Genomic DNA, 19,992 nt, shown 5'->3' with positions numbered 1-19,992 from the left:
TGAAGATGTACAACATAAAAAGTTTAAAGTATATTAGAAAGATTAATGTTTTGTGAAGATGTACAACATAAAAAGTTTTTATTTTGACAGTGCCCATTTAAAGCCCTTCTTTTACTGTTTCTTCTCATCCACTCTTCTGCCTCCACCATTCCTTTAGCTCCTTTGCTTACACCAATTGTCTGCAAAGGAGTCCAATGGGAGGTTCTATTCAGGGATTGACAGATCCCTCTGTATGCACACTTAGGCTATGTTCACACTACAGAATTTCCGAACAGAATTTCATTTTTAAAATCTGCTTGGAAACTCATTGCTGTCAATAAGACTACAGAATCTACGCCGCCAAAAGAATGATCTTGCCTATTCATTCAGCGGTATCCGTGCAAAATACATTGCTGTCCATGGGGATGAACCTGAGCTCTCTCCCTGTTGAAAAATGAGCAGTGGTGTTCCCACTTGACAGTCTAGGTCTCTTTGGCATATTGGGTGCTGGTGATGTAGTAAAACTTTTGAGGATGTCACTTCCAGTGATGTCAGATCACTTTGCATAGAAAACTAGCAACCACACATCACCGCGCCTACTTAGCTCCCGGCCTCAAAGGCAGAAACAAGTGACAGCAGATAATGGAAGAAACATAGCTCAGCTCACCGAATCTTTATATAGCATCAGGCACTTTCACATGTAATCCGGATGCACGGATGCAGGAAACTGCTATTCCCTGATGTATGCAGACATGTAGAAAAGAGCAAAATCCAGCTCCCAGAGAAAAAAATCTAAATGATAAAACTTACAAGAAACAAGTGACAGCAGCTCTGCTCATCACTATTAGCTTGCTGCCTCTGGGAGTGCATTACCAAGCCGGGGCTTAGCCTTATTCCCAAAATCACTAGTGCTAACCTCCAGGTACAGTGGTCCCTCAACATACGATGGTAATCCGTTCCAAATGAACCATCGTTTGTTGAAACCATTGTATGTTGAGGGATCCGTGCAATGTAAAGTATAGGAAGTAATACTCACCTGTCCCAGCCGCACCGGACTGTCACCGCTCGTCACCGCTGCCCTGGATGTCGCCCTCCATCGCTGTCACCGCGTCCCCGTGGTGTCCCAGACGCTCCAGAAGTCTCTGCTTCTCCGGGATTGTCGCCGCCATCACGTCACTACGCACGTCTCTCCTATTGGATGACGGGACGGCGTGCGCGGCGACGTGATGACGACGATGGAGAGCGCCGGCGATGCAGGGAATCCCCAAGTGGAGCCCCGAGGAAGGTAGGAGACCATCACCGGAGCACGCGGGGCACCGTAAATGGCTATCTGAGGCCTCTGAAAGGCCATCACATATTGAAATTATGGTATGTCGGGGCCATCGTAGGTTGGGGGGTCACTGTATTACCCTTGTACCCACCACCACAGGAGAACTGGGAAGAGCCAGTCGTAACAGGCCTGGAGCTTAAAAAATGGTGTGTCTGGGCAGTAACAGGGAGGATTTGTTTTGGCAGTAATGGCCAAAAACTATAGTCCTTGCCTACCTTTGTAACGTCAGGCTTTGTATCTGGTTTTGTATCTGGCTAATAATGAAAATAGGGGGATACCCACATGTTTCTCTTTCTATATTTATTTTAGAAATATAAGATGTCAACTTTTCATTATCAGCCTGATACTAACCAAGCTGTAGCAGCCTGACCTTACCAGGGTGGGCAAGGACCTTAGTAAAATCGCGGTGTCCCGATCAGCTGTGAGGACGAGAGGAGGGTCCCTACCTTTCTCCTTGCTGAGACCCAGGCTGGAGCAGCAGAGCGCCGATAACACTGATCAATGCTATGCTATGGCATAGCATTGATCAGTGTCTGCAATCAGAAGATTGCATGTTATAGTCCCCTATGGGGGCTATAAATGTTTAAAAATAAATAAATAAATAAAAGTTAACAAATGTGATTTAACCTCTTTCCTAATAAAAGTTTTAATCACCCCCCTTTTCTCATAAAAAAAAAGTCAACTAAAATAAATATAGACATATGTGCGATTGCCGCATGCGTAAATGTCCGAACTATAAAGATGTAATATTAGTTAAACCGCACGGTCAATAGCGTATACGTAAAAAAATTCCTAAGTCCAAAATTGCATATTTTTGGTCACTTTGTATACCCTAAAAAATTTTATAAAAAGAGATCTATAGGTCCCATGAAAACAAAAAATGATACCAATAAATAATGGAGATCACGGTGCAAAAACTGAGCCATGATATTGCCCTGTAGGTGGAAAAATAAAAAAGTTATAGGGGTCAGAAGAGGACATTTTTAAATGTACTAATTTTCATGCAAAAAGTTATAATTTTTAAACAGTAGTAAAGCAAAATCAAACCTATATAAGTTGGGTATCATTTTATTTGTATGGACCTACAGAATAAATATAATGTCATTTTTACAAAAATGTGCACTGAGAACCTCCTATACCGGCGATCGCTGCAGGACGCCGGTAACTACTTACCGGCGTTCTGCAGCGGTTCCGGGTCATCAGGGTCACGTGTGACCCTGTGACCCGGATATAGATGGTGACTGGTGGTGTAGCATACACCACCAATCACCATCCGTGCTGTACTGGGTTTTTAAAGATTGTCCTGTCTGTACCCCCTATTGTATGTGTTTCAATAAAATATTGTTACATAATACTCTGGGTACCATCCACATTATTGCACCATCCAAGCAGCGCCGACGAAGAGGGTTCTCCTGTTTCTTCAAACCGTACTTTGTGCTGTACTGGGGGCTGGCATTGTGGCCACCCCCCTCAGTACAGTTGTGATTGGGTGGCCAAAGTGGCCATACCAATCACATAGAAATGGGAGGGGATGGTGGAGGCTGGGAGCATGTTGCTCCGTTCTGCCCACCATTTCACAGAGATCTGGCGAGCAGGACGGAGCCCCGTGCTGCCCACCATCCCCTCACTGTAAAAAAAAGTGCGCCTTGCCCCCTTTCTGTGGCCCCTTGGCACAGAAATCCCCAGGGATAGCTTTAGATTTAGGTAGGGACAGGTTAGGGTTAAAAAAAAAAAAAGTTTAAAATTATTTTTTTTTCGGCGTACCTCAGTGGGTGTCCGTGGGTCCATAGCACCTTTAGCTGCGTGACCCCGGCCCTGCTGGGTCGCTGCGGTCTGCCGCCAGCCTTTTTTTTTTTTTGGCGCAGATCTTTTTTTTTTTTTTTTCTAAGCGTGTGTGCGGACCCTCTTAGTTATAAAAGAGTGGTCCGCCACCGTTTGTTAAAGCCCACCCGCCGCTGATCAGTCCCGTTGTACTGATCAGCGTTTTTTTTTTTTGTGGTGCCGGCACTTTTTTTTCCCGTTTTCTATCGCTTTTTTGCACCCATAGGCTGTCCGTGCCACCAGTAGCAGGCGTGTACTGTGTGGCCGGACCTTTACCTGTGTGTGTGGCGTGCCTCACCGCTGTCAGTGATTTATCACTGATCAGCGTTTTTTTTTTTGTGGTAAAGGCACTTTTTTAGGTTAACGCATATTTTTTTTGCACCCATAGGTGGTCCGTGCCACCAGTAGCAGGCGTGTACTGTGTGGATGGACCGTACCTGTGTGTGCAGCCTGTCCCACCGCTGTCAGTGATTTATCACTGATCAGCGTTTTTTTGGGGGTTCAGGCGGGTGCATTTTTTTAGGGGGTTAAGCGTTTTTTTATTTTATTTTTCGGGTTTTTTGTGTGGGGGTCTGTGTACAAGCCACCAGCCACTGTTCTGGGCTGAGTGGCCAGACCCCACACTGACTTCTGTGCCCCCTGCCGCCATAAGCGCTAATCAGTGCGCACACCACTGATTAGATAAAGGTTTTTGGTTTTTTTTGCGCAGGGCTTTTTTGCGCTAGAAGTCCTTTTTTTTTTTTTAAAGTCACCTTTTTTTTTTTCTGTTAGGGCGGGTTAGTTTAGTTAGGTTAGGGAGGGTTAGGGAGGTAGTATCGCACCACACCACACACAGCACATACACCAATAAAGTTTTTTGGGAGGCCTATGTCCCTGGAAGGGAGGTCGCTATTGATGAGTCTATCATCAGCTTTAAGGGGAGACTCAGCTTCCGGCAATACAGCCCTACCAAGCGAGCGCAGTATGGCGTGAAGATGTATAAACTTTGTGAGAGTACCTCCGGGTACACTTGCAAGTTTATGGTGTATGAGGGACGAGATTCCCACATTGAACCCCCAGATTGTTCCCCCACTCTGGGTGTTAGCGGGAAAATCGTTTGGGACCTTTTGCACCCATTGCTAGATAAAGGTTACCACCTTTACGTGGATAACTTTTATACTAGGATCCCTCTCTTCACATCCCTCGCCGCAAGATCCAAGGTCGCTTGTGGGACAGTCCGGAAGAATCAAAGAGGCCTTCCTTCCTATCCCCTGCAGACTCCTATCCCCCGGGGTGAGTCCCGTGCCTTTTCCCATGAGAACCTGTTGTTGGTCTGGTATAAGGACAAGAGGGATGTCCTTATGCTCACCACTATTCATGGGAATGGCAGCACCCCTGTCCCTGTGCGAGGTGCCGTGGGACCGATCCTCAAGCCCGATTGTATTCTGGACTACTACTCGGTATATGGGGGGAGTTGATCTTTCTGATCAAGTCCTCAAGCCATATAATGCCATGCGGAAAACAAAGATATGGTACAAAAAAGTTGCGGTCTACATGGGACAGGTTGCCATGTACAACTCTTTTATACTGTACAAGTACGCTGGCAACACAGGGACATACATGGAGTTCCAAGAGGAAGTTCTAAAGGCCCTCATCTATGGTGACCGCCAAAGAGCGGGTCAGAGCACCTCCGGAACTTCAGGTCCCCGGATCGTCCCTGGCCAACACTTTCCAGGTGTGATCCCCCACACTGGAAAGAAGGGACGATCTCAGAAGAAATGCAGAGTGTGTCGCAAGAGAGGGATTCGGAAGGACACCACCACTCAATGCGACACTTGCCCAGATAATCCGGGCCTCTGCATAGGCTGCTTCAGGGAGTATCACACTTCCATGGAGTACTAAATTTTCCATCCTTTGCCCTAATTTTCATTCCCCAAAATTTGACTCCAATGTACCAGTCCAGGGTACATTGTCTTCCAAATTTTATACCAACCTCCCCCCCCCCCCACTCCCACAAAAAAAACAAGAACAAAACCTTTTCCCCAATACCCCCAATATCTTATTTTTTTCTTCTTCCCCCTAAAAAATGGGTGATGGGACACAGAGTCAATAGCATTGGAGGTTTGCAGTTGCCTCAAATGCGCAACGCTCTCTCTCCCCACCTGAGCGGGGTGCGCATTTGAGGTAACAGAATAGGGACGGCCCCACACATCCCCTTCCCAGAATGATGATTCAGAGTATAGGGTTTGGGGCGGGCATCATTTTTACTTTTGGCTGTACTCTGGGTCATCATTCTGGGAAAATAATTGGCATATCAGTACTAAAATTGCAATTTTCTTTCCCCCCCATAGTGCTCTTCATCCATTCCTGGAAAATAAATGAAGGGAACACCAGTCTGTTCCAAATCTCCACTTCACCCTATACACCTTCCCTAGGGGGTGTAGTTTGTAATAGGCTCATATGTGGGTGTTCATTTCTTGTATTTTCCTCTGAATATATGTAACTGTTAGGTCTGTAACAAACATCCGCCTCAAATTCGAAGAGTTCTCGCTGAGCTCTGTCATATTTCCAGGCGACAATTTGGAGTCAGATGTTAGTTATTCCCAGAAAGATGAAGCAGAGCATAGGTTGAAAATTCAATTTTCAAAAGCTACCCTTCATCCATTCCTGGAAAATAAATTTAGGAAACACCCGTGCGTTCAAAATGTCCTCTTTACCCCTATACCCATTCCTTAGGGTGGATACTTTCTGTAATGGTGTCACATGGGGGTGTTTCATTTTTGTATTTTCCTCGGAATGTATGTAACCGTCATCTACTGATATGCCATAGGCCACAAATACAAACTGACCTCTATGACTTCTGAGCCTTGTTGTGCGCCCACCCAGCACGTTACCCCATATGTGGATGTATTTCCATAGTCAGGGGAAAAAGCCCTCCAAAATTTGTAACCCAATTCCTCATATTACCCCTTGTGAAAATGTTAAAAATTGGGTAACCCCAGCATTTTAGTGTAAAAAAATAAAAATTTTCAATTTATGGCCCACTTTTTAAAAAACCTGTGAGTATTATTTCCCACTGTCCCCCTTGTTACGTTCATTGAGGGGTGTAGTTTCTAAAATGGTGTCACATGTGTTTTTTTTTTTGCTGTTGGGGGCTTTATAAATGCACATGACCCCCGACTTCAATTTCAACAAAATTTTCACTCCTTCTATTCTGAGCATTGCAGTACGTCCACAGAGCAATTTACATCCACATATGGGGTATTTTTTTTCTCAGACAAAATTGTTCTACAAATTTTGGGGGCCTTTTGCCCTATTACCCAATGTGAAAATGAAACATTTGGGGTAACACTATCAATATAGTGCAAAAAAATAAAAAAATTTCACTTTTATAGCCCACTGTTCAAAAAACCTGTGAGGTGTAAGTACTCACTGTAACACTGTTACGTTCCCCGAGGGGTCTAGTTTCCAAAATGTAATGCCATGTGTTTTTTTTTTTTTTTTTTTGCTGTCCTGGGACCATAGGGGCTTCCTAAATGCGGCATGCCCCCAGAGCAAAATTTGCTTCCAAAAAGCCAAAATGTGACTCCTTCTCTTCAGAGACCTGTAGTGCGCCAGCAGAGCACTTTTCACCCCCATATGGGGTGTTTTCTGAATCGGGAGAAATTGGGCTTCAAATTTTGTGGGGTATTTTCTGCTTTAACCCTTTGTAAAAATGTAAAATTTTGGGAAAACCAAGCATTTTAGGTAAAAAATTTTTTTTTTTACATATGCAAAAGTCGTGAAACCTCTGTGGAGTATTAAGGTTCACTTTACCCCTTGTTATGTTCCCCAAGGGGTCTAGTTTCCAAAATGGTATGCCATGTGTTGTTTTTTTTTTTTTTTTTTTCTGTCCTGGCACCATAGGGGCTTCCTAAATGCAGCATGCCCCCAGAGCAAAATTTGCTTCCAAAAAGCCAAATGTGACTCCTTTTATTCTGAGACCTGTAGTGCGCCAGCAGAGCACTTTTCACCCCCATATGGGGTGTTTTCTGAATCGGGAGAAATTGGGCTTCAAATTTTGGGGGGTATTTTCTGCTATTACCCTTTTTAAAAATGTAAAATTTTTGGGAAAACAAGCATTTTAGGTAAATTTTTTTTTTTTTTACATTTGCAAAAGTCATGAAACCCCTGTGGGGTATTAAGGTTCACTTTACCCCTTGTTACGCTCCCCAAGGGGTCTAGTTTCCAAAATGGTATGCCATGTGTTTTTTTTTTTTGCTGTCCTGGCACCATAGGGGCTTCCTAAATGCGGCATGCCCCCAGAGCAAAATTTGCTTCCAAAAAGCCAAATGTGACTCCTTCTCTTCTGAGACCTGTAGTGCGCCAGCAGAGCACTTTTCACCCCCATATGGGGTGTTTTCTGAATCGGGAGAAATTGGGCTTCAAATTTTGGGGGGTATTTTTTGCTTTAACCCTTTGTAAAATGTTTGGGAAACCAAGCATTTTAGGTAAAAATTATTATTATTTTTTTTACATATGCAAAAGTCGTGAAACCCCTGTGGGGTATTAAGGTTCACTTTACCCCTTGTTACGTTCCCCAAGGGGTCTAGTTTCCAAAATGGTATGCCCTGTGGGGTTTTTATGCTGTCCTGGCACCATAGGGGCTTCCTAAATGCGGCATGCCCCAGAGCAAAATTTGCTTCCAAAAAGCCAAATGTGACTCTTACTCTTCTGAGACCTGTAGTGCGCCAGCAGAGCACTTTTCACCCCCATGTTTTCTGAATCGGGAGAAATTGGGCTTCAAATTTTGGGGGGTATTTTCTGCTTTATCCCTTTTTAAAAATGTAATATTTTTGGGAAACCAAGCATTTTAGGTAATTCTTTTTTTTTTTTTACATTTGCAAAAGTCATGAAACCCCTGTGGGGTATTAAGGTTCACTTTACCCCTTGTTACGTTCCCCAAGGGGTCTAGTTTCCAAAATGGTATGCTATGTTTTTTTTTTTTTGCTGTTTTGACACCCTAGGGGCTTCCTAAAGGTGACATGCCCCCCAAAAAACATTTCAGAAAAATGTTCTCTCCAAAATCCCTTGTCGCTCCTTCCCTTCTGAGCCCTCTAATGTGCCCGCCGAACACTTTACATAGACATATGAGGTATGTGCTTACTCAAGAGAAATTGAGCTACAAATACAAGTAAAAAATTTCTCCTTTTACCCCTTGTAAAAATTCAAAAATTGGGTCTACAAGAACATGCGAGTGTAAAAAATGAAGATTTAGAATTTTCTCCTTCACTTTGCTGCTATTCCTGTGAAACACCTAAAGGGTTAAAACACTGACTGAATGTAATTTTGAATACTTTGGGGGGTGCAGTTTTTATAATGGGGTAATTTGTGGGGTATTTCTAATATGAAGACCCTTCAAATCCACTTCAAATCTGAACTGGTCCCTGAAAAATAGCGAGTTTGAAAATTTTGGGAAAAATTGGAAAATTGCTTCTGAACTTTGAAGCCCTCTGATGTCTTCCAAAAGTAAAAACTCATCAATTTTATGATGCAAACATAAAGTGGACATATTGTATATGTGAATAATTTAAAAAAAATTGGAATATCCATTTTCCTTACAAGCAGAGAGCTTCAAAGTTTGAAAAATGCTAAATTTTCAATTTTTTTCATGAAATTTTGAGATTTTTGGGAAAGGATGCAAGTTACCACAAAATGTTACCACTATGTTAAAGTAGAATATGTCACGTAAAAACAATCTCGGAATCAGAATGATAACTAAAAGCATTTCAGAGTAATTAATGTTTAAAGCAGTGGCGTTGCTAGGGTTGGTGTCACCCGGTGCGGTAGAAAATGGTGTCACCCCCATACCTCCCCCCTCCCCCCAGTAAGTTTTTAGCCTGTTGTGACAGACACCACTGTTGTAGCGCATTGTGAGAAATTCCAGTATAATAATCAGATATACCAGTTGCCACAGAATAGGAAAGTGTTAAAGAAGTTTTCACCATTGAAATATACAGCTCCCAGAATTACTTAAAGGGGTACTCCACTGGAAAACATTTACTTTTATATCAACTGGTGCCAGAAAGTTAAACAGATTTTTAAATGACTTCTATTTAAAATCTTACAGTACTTATAAGCTGGTGTATGCTCCACAGGAAGTTGTGTAGTTCTTTCCAGTCTGACCACAGTGCTATTTGCTGACACCTCTGTCCATGTCAAGAACTGTCCAGAGCAGGATAGGTTTGCTATGGGGATTTGCTCCTACTATGTACAGTTCTTGACATGGACAGAGGTGTGTCAGCACAGAGCACTGTGGTCAGACAGAAAATAAATTAAAAAAGAAAATAACTTCCTGTGAATCGCTTATACAGCAGCTAATAAGTACTGGAAGGATTAAGATTTTTAAATAGAAGTAATTTACAAATCTGTTTAACTTTGTAGCACCAGCTGATTAAAATTTTTTTTTTCCAGTAGAGTACCCCTTTGAGCAGTGGTGAGGTTATGCTGGGAGTTGTAGTTTCACTGACCTAACTGTAGAACTGACAAGTGACTACAGCTCTGATAGGACATAGAATACACAATGATATCAGTGACTACAGGTGACGTCTTCTCTATAGTGAGGAGAATACACAATGATATCAGTGACTACAGGTGACGTCTTCTCTATAGTGAGGAGAATACACAATGATATCAGTGACTACAGGTGACATCTTCTCTATAGTGAGGAGAATACACAATGATATCAGTGACTACAGGTGACGTCTTCTCTATAGTGAGGAGAATACTCAATGATATCAGTGATTACAGGTGACATCTCTATAGTAAGGAGAATACACAATGGTATCAGTGATTACAGGTGATGTCTGCTCTATAGTGAGGAGAATACACAATGATATCAGTGACTACAGGTGACGTCTTCTCTATAGTGAGGAGAATGTACAATGATATCAGTGACTACAGGTGACGTCTTCTCTATAGTGAGGAGAATACACAATGATATCAGTGACTACAGGTGACGCCTTCTCTATAGTGAGGAGAATACACAATGATATCAGTGACTACAGGTGACGTCTTCTCTATAGTCTTCCCTTATCTAATTCAGATGGTACATACCGCCTGGTCCAGCTAAAACTTCTCTCTGCAGAATGTGACGCCCAGACGTCTCCTCACTATGTCAGCGCATTCTCATCCTCAATATGAAAACAATAATTATTATAAACCTGACAGACACTGTATCCTCTAAATATAATACTACTATACACTATACTCTTTGATTATAAACCTTCCATACACCATACCCACTGAATATAATACTACCACACACTGTACATTCTGAATATAATACCAACACATACTGTACACTCTGAATATAAATCTGCCACATACTGTACCCCTGAATATACCGCCACACACTGTACCCACTGAATATAATACTACCACACACTGTACATTCTGAATATAATACCAACACATACTGTACACTCTGAATATAAATCTGCCACATACTGTACCCCTGAATATAATACCGCCACACACTGTACCCACTGAATATAATACTACCACATACTGTACATTCTGAATATAATACCAACACATACTGTACACTCTGAATATAAATCTGCCACATACTGTACCCCTGAATATACCGCCACACACTGTACCCACTGAATATAATACTACCACACACTGTACATTCTGAATATAATACCAACACATACTCTACACTCTGAATATAAATCTGCCACATACTGTACCCCTGAATATAATATCACCACACACTGTACCCACTGAATATAATACTACCACACATTGTACATTCTGAATATAATACCAACACATACTGTACCCTCTGAATATAAATCTGCCACATACTGTACCCCTGAATATAATACCGCCACACACTGTACCCACTGAATATAATACTACCACACATTGTACATTCTGAATATAATACCAACACATACTGTACCCTCTGAATATAAATCTGCCACATACTGTACCCCTGAATATAATACCGCCACACACTATACCCTCTGAATATAATACTACCACAAACTGCGCCCTCTGAATATAACGTTGCCATACACTGCCCCCTCTGAATATAATACCACAACCAAAGTAACACCCCTCAACATCCGTTAGCTGATGCTATTACCACGGGAGGGGGGTATTGGTGGTGTTGCTATTGGATGATGGGGGTGCTACTACTGGGGGGGTGTTGCTGGAGGATGATGAGGGTGCTACTGGCCATCCCCCCTGGCAGTATCACCCCCATCATCCATCGCCAGGATCATCCTCCTGGCAGGAGCACCTCCATCATCCACCATCAGGATATGTTGATGGAGGTGCTGCTGGGGGGGGGGGGTGTTGCTGGTGGATGATGAGGGTGCTACTGCCGGGGGGGGAGCATTAGGTAGGCAGCAGTGCCCCCCACATTAGGTAGGTCACAGTTTCCCCACATTAGGTAGCATCTATTCCCCACATTAGGCAGCATAGATTCCCCACATTTGGTACCAGTTCCCCCACATTAGGTAGGTACCAGTTACCCCACATTAGGTAGCAATTTCCCCACATTAGGTAGCAATTTCTCCACATTAGGTAGCACAGATTCCCCACATAAGGTAGCATAGACTTCCCACATTTGGTAGCACAGATTCCCCACATTAGGTAGCATAGACTCCCCACATTAGGTAGAATAGACTCCGCACATTTGGTAGTAGTTTCCCCACATTAGGCCGCAGGTTCCCTTGCAGGTTCCCCACAATGGGTCAAATTCTCCCCACAATAGATCGCTGGTTATACCCCCCCCCCCCCCCCCCCCACACACACACACACACAAAAAAAAAAAAAACACATACAACACAGAGAGACAAACACACACACACACAGTCAGAGAGACACACTCACAGTCACACACACACAGAGTCGCACAAACACACACACACAGAGTCACACACACACTCAGAGAGTCACACAAACACACACAGTCACATACACACAGTCACACACAAGCATAGATAGAGACAGACAGAGAGACAGACATACACACTCACCCATACAGCGCAGCGATCCTTCTCACCGGGCGCCGTGCGAGTGACGTAACTCACGTCCTTCTGCGCGGCCATGCGGTGTGACGTCAGGCCGGCGCAGACGTGGGAGCGGAGGACGGGCACAGTGCTGGTGAAGGTGAGGGGTGTGATGACGGTCGGGCGCACAGTGATGTTGAAAGAGGGGGTTTGCTGACGGACGGGCGCACCGCACACACAGCGCGGGGGGGGGGGGGGTGCTGACGGATGGGAGGTCGGTCGGGCACAGATGGGGGGGGGGTGCTCCGGAGCGTCTTGGTGTCACCCCATTAGGTTGGTGTCACCCGGTGCGGGCCGCACCCCCCGCACCCGGGTCGCAACGCCACTGGTTTAAAGTGACAGTGGTCAGATGTTCAAAAAACGCTCTGGTCCTTAAAGCCAAAATGGTCTTGGTCCTGAAGGGGTTAATATTAGTGGTAAATCTTTGTTAATACATGCTGCATTTTTTGAGAAAAACACCGAAATATTGTGAAAAATTTTATTTTATTAAAATATTTTTTTAAAGGCGTTTACTGTGTGCTAAAAATTATGTTACCGTATATACTCGAGTATAAGCCGACCCGAGTATAAGCCGAGACCCCTAATTTCAACCCAAAATCCCAGGAAAAGTTATTGACTCGAGTATAAGCCTAGGGTGGGAAATACCTCATCCCCCCCTGTCATCATCCAGACCCGTCATTAACATCCTCATCATCCCCTTATCATCCCACACATCCCCCCTTCATCATCCCCTTGTCATCATCCCACACATCCCCCCTTCATCATCCCCTTGTCATCATCCCACACATCCCCTTATCATCCCACACATCCCCCCTTCATCATCCCCTTGTCATCATCCCACACATCCCCCCTTCATCATCCCCTTGTCATCATCCCACACATCCCCCCTTCATCATCCCCTTGTCATCATCCCACACATCCCCTTATCATCCCACACATCCCCCCTTCATCATCCCCTTGTAATCATCCCACACCCCCCCCCCCTTCATCATCCCCACCCCCCCCCCCCCTTCATCATCCTCTTCTCATCATTCGCCCTCAGTGGTCTTCAACCTGCGGACCTCCAGAGGTTTCAAAACTACAACTCCCAGCAAGCCCGGGCAGCCATCGGCTGTCCGGGCTTGCTGGGAGTTGTAGTTTTGAAACCTCCGGAGGTCCGCAGGTTGAAGACCACTGCGGCCTTCAACATGCGGACCTCCAGAGGTTTCAAAACTACAACTCCCAGCAAGCCCGGGCAGCCATCGGCTGTCCGGGCTTGCTGGGAGTTGTAGTTTTGAAACCTCCGGAGGTCCGCAGGTTGAAGACCACTGCGGCCTTCAACATGCGGACCTCCAGAGGTTTCAAAACTACAACTCCCAGCAAGCCCGGGCAGCCATCGGCTGTCCGGGCTTGCTGGGAGTTGTAGTTTTGAAACCTCCGGAGGTCCGCAGGTTGAAGACCACTGCGGCCTTCAACATCATCCAGCCCCCTCTCACCCCCTTTAGTTCTGAGTACTCACCTCCGCTCGGCGCTGGTCCGGTCCTGCAGGGCTGTCCGGTAAGGAGGTGGTCCGGTGAGGAGGTGGTCCGGGCTGCTATCTTCACCGGGGGCGCCTCTTCTCCGCGCTTCCGGCCCGGAATAGAGCCGTTGCCTTGACAGCGACGTATCTGCGTCGTTGTCAAGGCAACGTGACTATTCTGAGGCCGGGCCGGAAGCGCTTAGAAGAGGCCTCCCCGGTGAAGATAGCAGCCCGGACCACCTCCTCACCGGACCACCTCCTCACCGGACAGCCCTGCAGGACCGGACCAGCGCCGAGCGGAGGTGAGTACTCAGAACTAAAGGGGGTGAGAGGGGGCTGGATGATGTTGAAGGCCGCAGTGGTCTTCAACCTGCGGACCTCCGGAGGTTTCAAAACTACAACTCCCAGCAAGCCCGGACAGCCGATGGCTGCCCGGGCTTGCTGGGAGTTGTAGTTTTGAAACCTCTGGAGGTCCGCAGGTTGAAGACCACTGCGGGTGGGGGAGTTCACTCGAGTATAAGCCGAGGGGGGTGTTTTCAGCACGAAAAATCGTGCTGAAAAACTCGGCCTATACTCGAGTATATACGGTATCTTTATTCTGTCGGTACAATTATAGAGATATCCAATTTATATAGCTTTTTATTTTTCCTTTTCACAACAAAATCTTTTTTCCCCCCTTTTTTGTGTTGCCAACACTTTTTAATTTTTTGTCCAACGCCATTGGGTGAGGGCTTATTTCTGTGGGACGAGCTGTACTTTTTATTGGTACCATTTTTGCGATACAGGCTCTCTTTCGATCTTTTTTATTCCACGCTTTGGACCATAATTAGCATTTCTTGCATTTTTTTTTTTTAGCCATTCACCGTGCGGGATAAATAACATTATTGTTTATTGTAAAACGTTCTCCCACAGCCCTCGTTAACTATTGTATTAAAAAATGAATGCTGGTCATTGCCGTAGTCCATCAAATCCGAAGTAATCCCCTATATTCACGGATCTGAAATGAGAAGAAAAGAAAAAAAAACTATGAAATGGCTTCAGAGACCTTTTTAAAATAAAAGAAGCAATCTGATTGGTTGCTATGGGAAACTGTTCCACTATTCCCATAATTTCCCATTCCCATAAACCATTCCATAATTTTTGACAATTCCCGCCTATATGTATCTATAGGTGTGCTCGACACCAACACCAGATTTATAAAGCGCAGTTTTTTTTTTTTTTATATACAACCAGTTTTGCTCACATTATAATACGTAGGCATTACTTTTAGGTCAGACTAGGTGCCACCTGACATATGTGCACCCTTCTGCCAAATACAGCGTAGAAAATATAGGAGAACAAAGAATAATGATAAAATAAAATTTTAAAATAAAAGTGCAGTTCTTTATATGGAGATAAAAAAAACAGACATGTAAACAGTTAGGCCAGGGTTCACAGTGCGGAAACTCAGGACAAAATTGCCATTGGAGATCCCAAAGGTGGTGCTAGGACCACGTGGACTGCATTACCATCCCTATAGACGGCTTTTGGTGGATCCGCTCAGAAGTGCATTGCCGTCTATGGGGACGGCAATGCAGTCTGCGCGGCCCTAGTGCCACCCGCAGCATCTCCAGCAAAAATTCCTTACGGAGATTTCGTTCTGTGAACCCCAACTTTAGGCTAGGTTTCCACACAGGTTTTTTTTTCTAGTGTTTTTTTTTTAACTGCCACTGCAGTTTTTGTGCAAAAGCCTGAAGTGGACAGAAAAGCGGATACGGGACCGGAGTCACTATCTGACTATACAGTTTAAAAAATTATGTCCGTTTGCATCCGTTTTTTAAGAAAAAAAAAAAGCGTATACGTTTTTCACTTTTCATTCCATTATGAATAAAGTTTCACTTGTTTGATTGCAATTCCAAGAAAAAAACTGTGCAAAAGTGAAAAACCATGGAACTGTACGCACATACAGTTTTGTATGGTTCCCATTGAATCCCATGTTAAAGAAAAATGTAAATGTTTCAATACGGTTTTTTACCCGAACCAAAAACTGTGGTAGGCTACGGTTTTGGGTACAGGAGGGGAATAAAACTGTCAAAAACTGATGCATCTTTTGGCATACAGTTTTCAATGGAGAGTCAATGCATATGGTTTTTCAATACGGTTCTGTACGGTTTGAAAACGTATATGGGTACTGTAGTGCAAAAACATGGTGTGAACCCAGCCTAACAAGGGGTGAAAAAACCCTGCATTTTTGCGTAGAAAATGTACTCCTTGGGGACGGAGGGCGTACCTATACGCCCTCAGCCCGCTCCCTGTCTATAACGCGGGGCTCTAACAACGGCCGGGACCTGTGACTAATAGCGGGCTGCATTGATCGCGGTGCCGGACGCTATTAACCCTTTAGACGTGGCGTTCAAAGTTGAACGCCACATCTAAAGTGAAAGTAAAGCACTGCCGGTTAGCTCAGGGAGCTGTTCGGGATCGCCGTGGTGAAATCGCGGCATCCCGAACAGCTTACAGGACAGCTGGAGGGCCCCTACCTGCCACCTCGCTGTCCGATCGCCAAATGACTGCTCAGTGCCTGAGATCCAGGCATGAGCAATCAAGCGGTAGAATCATCGAACAGTGGTTTCCTATGAGAAACCAGTGATCAATGTAAAAGATCAGTGTGTGCAGTGTTATAGGTCCCTATGGGAGCTATAACACTGCAAAAAAAAGTGAAAAAAAATTGAAAAAATATCTTTTACCCGCTTCCCTAATAAAAGTTTGAATCACCCCCTTTTCCCAATAAAAAAAAAAACTGTGTAAATAAAACAAAACATATGTGGTATCGCCGTGTGCGGAAATGTCTGAATTATAAAAATATATTGTTAATTAAACCGCACGGTCAATGGCGTTTGTGCAAAAAAAAATTCCAAATTCCAAAATAGCGTATTTTTGGTCACTTTTTATATCATGAAAAAATTAATAAAAAGTGATCAAAAAGTCCAATCAATATATAAATTATACCACTAAAAACTTCAGATCACGGCGCAAAAAATGAGCCCTCATACTGCCCCATACGCGGAAAAATTAAAAAGTTATAGGGGTCAGAAGATGACAATTTTAAACGTATTAATTTTCCTGCATGTAGTTATGATTTTTTCCAGAAGTCCGACAAAATCAAACCTATATAAGTAGGGTATCATTTTAATCGTATGGACCTACAGAATAAAGATAAGGTGTAATTTTTACCGAAAAATGTACTGTGTAGAAACAGAAGCCCCCAAAAGTTACAAAATGCCATTTTTTCTTACATTTTTTCGCACAATGATTTTTTTTCCTGTTCCGCCGTAGATTTTTTGATAAAATGACTGATGTCATTACAAAGTAGAATTGGTGACGGAAAAAATAAGCTATCATATGGATTTTAAGCTGCAAAATTGAAAGTGTTATGATTTTTTAAAGGTAAGGAGGAAAAAACGAAAGTGCAAAAAAACGGAAAAACCCTGCGTCCTTAAGGGGTTAAAAGGTAAGGAGCAAAAATCGAAAGTGCAAAAACTGGAAACCCCTCCGTCGCCAAGGGGTTAAATGTACTATAACGGAAACTGTGATATAAAGACAAAAATCGCAGTGTGAACACCAGCACAGTTTATAGCCATGTCTGCTATAGATCGTATGTTACTTCTGCCAGTATAGGAGCTGTATCCAGGCAAAGCTCCCACTATGTGTCCAGACAGGACTTCAGGTGTCAGTACAAGAGCCAATCGCCTTCCATGTTTACAAGTCAGAGGGTGTGGCCGGAGGGCTGCCTCCTGATTGGTAAAAAGCGCATGGTGAATGCCCCGCCCCTAGACTGAGAAGCTGTCAGCCAATCGTGGTGCAGTTCGGTGTGTTTCCAAGCTGGGTCAGCTGCGGTGCTGCTGGTTGTTATTGTCGGGCTGTTCTGTACGTGCCGTCATGTCTGCAGATGTGGAGAGTCTGGTCGTGTTCGAGCTCAATCACTACGACGAATACGAGTACTACAACATGCGCGATTACAGCTGCGGAGCTGGGGGGAAGGGTAGAACCAAAAGGGAGATCGAGCAGAATGGGAACCGGCCCGTACCCGCCGGCCATGAAAGGAAGATCGGGGAGAAGCTGCACAACAGCGAAGTGAAGCGCCGGAGAAGCCGCAGTTCCTCCAACTAGACGGCAAACTCCCTATTCTATATTCAGGTAAATAGAGAGGAGTACCTGCGCCGGACACTAGGGGGCGCCTGACAACTAATACAGAAAGGCTTTGCTGCAGCCTGCATTCCTCTATAGTCACATGACACCATATGGGTACTGTGCTCCCCGACATGGAGAGTAGTAGCACTAGCCATAACAGGCAAAGCACACTACAGAGTCAGTGACAGCCCCAGCAGCTCATTTACAGTAGAGAAAATATTTGGAAAGAAAGAGTAATTTGCCTTGAGGGGCGGAGTCACGCCTCCAGTCGTTCCCCTGTATGGATAGATTTAATAGGAAAGGTGCCAACATGTCTGATCCTGTATACAGATATACACTCATCTGTCCAGTAACAAGAATGTACACAGTATATAAGAAGCTGCTGAGGCTGACTGTGTATACATGTCTATTCCAATATGGCCATGAGGACCTAAGCTGAAATATGCTGTCTTTATAGAATATATTGTTGACAGATCTTTTTTAACCCTTTCCCATCCTATGATAAATAGTTACATTATGGGCAGGAATGCGTTAATACAAAATGTTATATCTACATCATGTCACGTTAACCGTTTTTGAAGCGAGCGCAGGAGAAATTGCTGCTAACAGCTACCAGGACTAATGTCAAGCAGTAGTGATCATGCTAATGCCCAGCAATAACCCTTTAGATCAGTGATCTTCAACCTGTGGACCTCCAGATGTTGCAAAACTACAACTCCCAGCATGCCCGGACAGCTGTTGGCTGTCCGGGCTTGCTGGGAGTTGTAGTTTTGCATAGGGATCGACCGATTATCAGTATGGCCGATATTATCAGCCGATAATCACGATTTTGGGCATTATCGGTATCGGCAATTACCTTGCCGATAATGCCCCGCACCGCGAGCGAACCCCCGACCCACCCCGGCCCCATTGCCTCCCCCATCCCCAGTTTTATAATAACCTGTTCCCGGGGCCCACGCTTCTTCTTGCTCCTGCTGCGTCCTGCCTTACGATGTGCACAGTGACGTGCGCGACGTGACGTCACCTTCAGTACGCACAGTGACAGTTCAGGAGGACGCCACCGGAGCCAGATGTAGAGTGGACCCTGGGAACAGGTAATTATAAAACCGGGGATGGGGGAGGCAATGGGGCCGGGGCCGGTCAGGGGGCGGTCGCGGTGCAGTGCGGCGGGGCGGTTGCAGTGCGACGGGTCGGGGGGAGCGGTGGCGGTGATAGGTCTCAGGACCCCCGGACAGGCAGGGGGAGAGAAGTGGGTGGCGGCGGCGGTCTATGGCACCGCAAAAGCCGCTGCAGTGCATTGATTTAAAGCGCCCGCTTTAAATCAATGATCTGCAGCGGTATCGCGGGGGGATAAATAGCCGATAACTTATACCGGAATATCGGTATAAGTTATCGGCTATCGACCCTAACCTACACCGATTATCGGTATCGGCCCTAAAAAAACGATATCGGTCGATCCCTAGTTTTGCAACATCTGGAGGTCCACAGGTTGAAGACCACTGCTTTAGATATACTACAACCAAAGATGATCACAGGATCTATATGTCAAAATAACTGGTGGCACTAGGTTCAGGGGGGCTGATCAGGACCTCCATGGGGTAATCACAGGGTCCCGATCAGCTGAGATGACTGCCGGATGTACTCTCTGTGCCGTCTATTCGGCTCCCCAAGAATACAGCCTGTACGAGTGGAGTGCCGATAAAACTGATCAATGCTATGCCGATGGCATGTAATAGTTCTTTATGGGGACAAAATATAGTGGAAAAAGTAATGAAAATGTAAATAACCTCTTTCGCTCATAAAAGGTTACATCACGCCTTTTTCTAATTTTTTCAAATAAAATAATGAATATAAACACACAGTGATCCCTCAACATACGATGGTAATCTGTTCCAAATGGACCATCGTTTGTTGAAACCATCGTATGTTGAGGGATCCGTGCAATGAAAAGAATAGGAAGTTATACTCTCATGTCCCCGCCGCTCCGGACCGTCACCGCTCGTCACCGCTGCCCTAGATGTCGCCCTCAATCGCTGTCGCCGCGTCCCCGGGGTGTCCCCGCCGCTCCGGGAAGGTCTCTGCTTCCCCGGGATCCTTGCTCTCCGTCGCCGCCATCACGTCACTACACACGCCACTCCTGTTGGATG

General features: G+C 44.9%; 1 long non-coding RNA gene across 2 annotated transcripts in view; it reads left to right on the top strand.

Moving 5' to 3' along the window:
* The window catches only part of LOC130355807 (uncharacterized), a 32,641-nt gene that overhangs the window by 7,679 nt on the left and 4,970 nt on the right, over nucleotides 1-19,992 (top strand). For both annotated transcript variants that reach the window (XR_008888663.1, XR_008888662.1), the window contains exon 2: nucleotides 17,102-17,165. This is a non-coding gene — a long non-coding RNA (uncharacterized LOC130355807). The remainder of the gene's footprint in view (nucleotides 1-17,101; nucleotides 17,166-19,992) is intronic.

Source organism: Hyla sarda, chromosome 2, assembly GCF_029499605.1.
Source record: "Hyla sarda isolate aHylSar1 chromosome 2, aHylSar1.hap1, whole genome shotgun sequence".
NCBI lineage: Eukaryota > Metazoa > Chordata > Amphibia > Anura > Hylidae > Hyla > Hyla sarda.
Note: the sequence above shows the minus strand (reverse complement) of the source record. Positions and strands in the feature narration are given on the sequence as shown.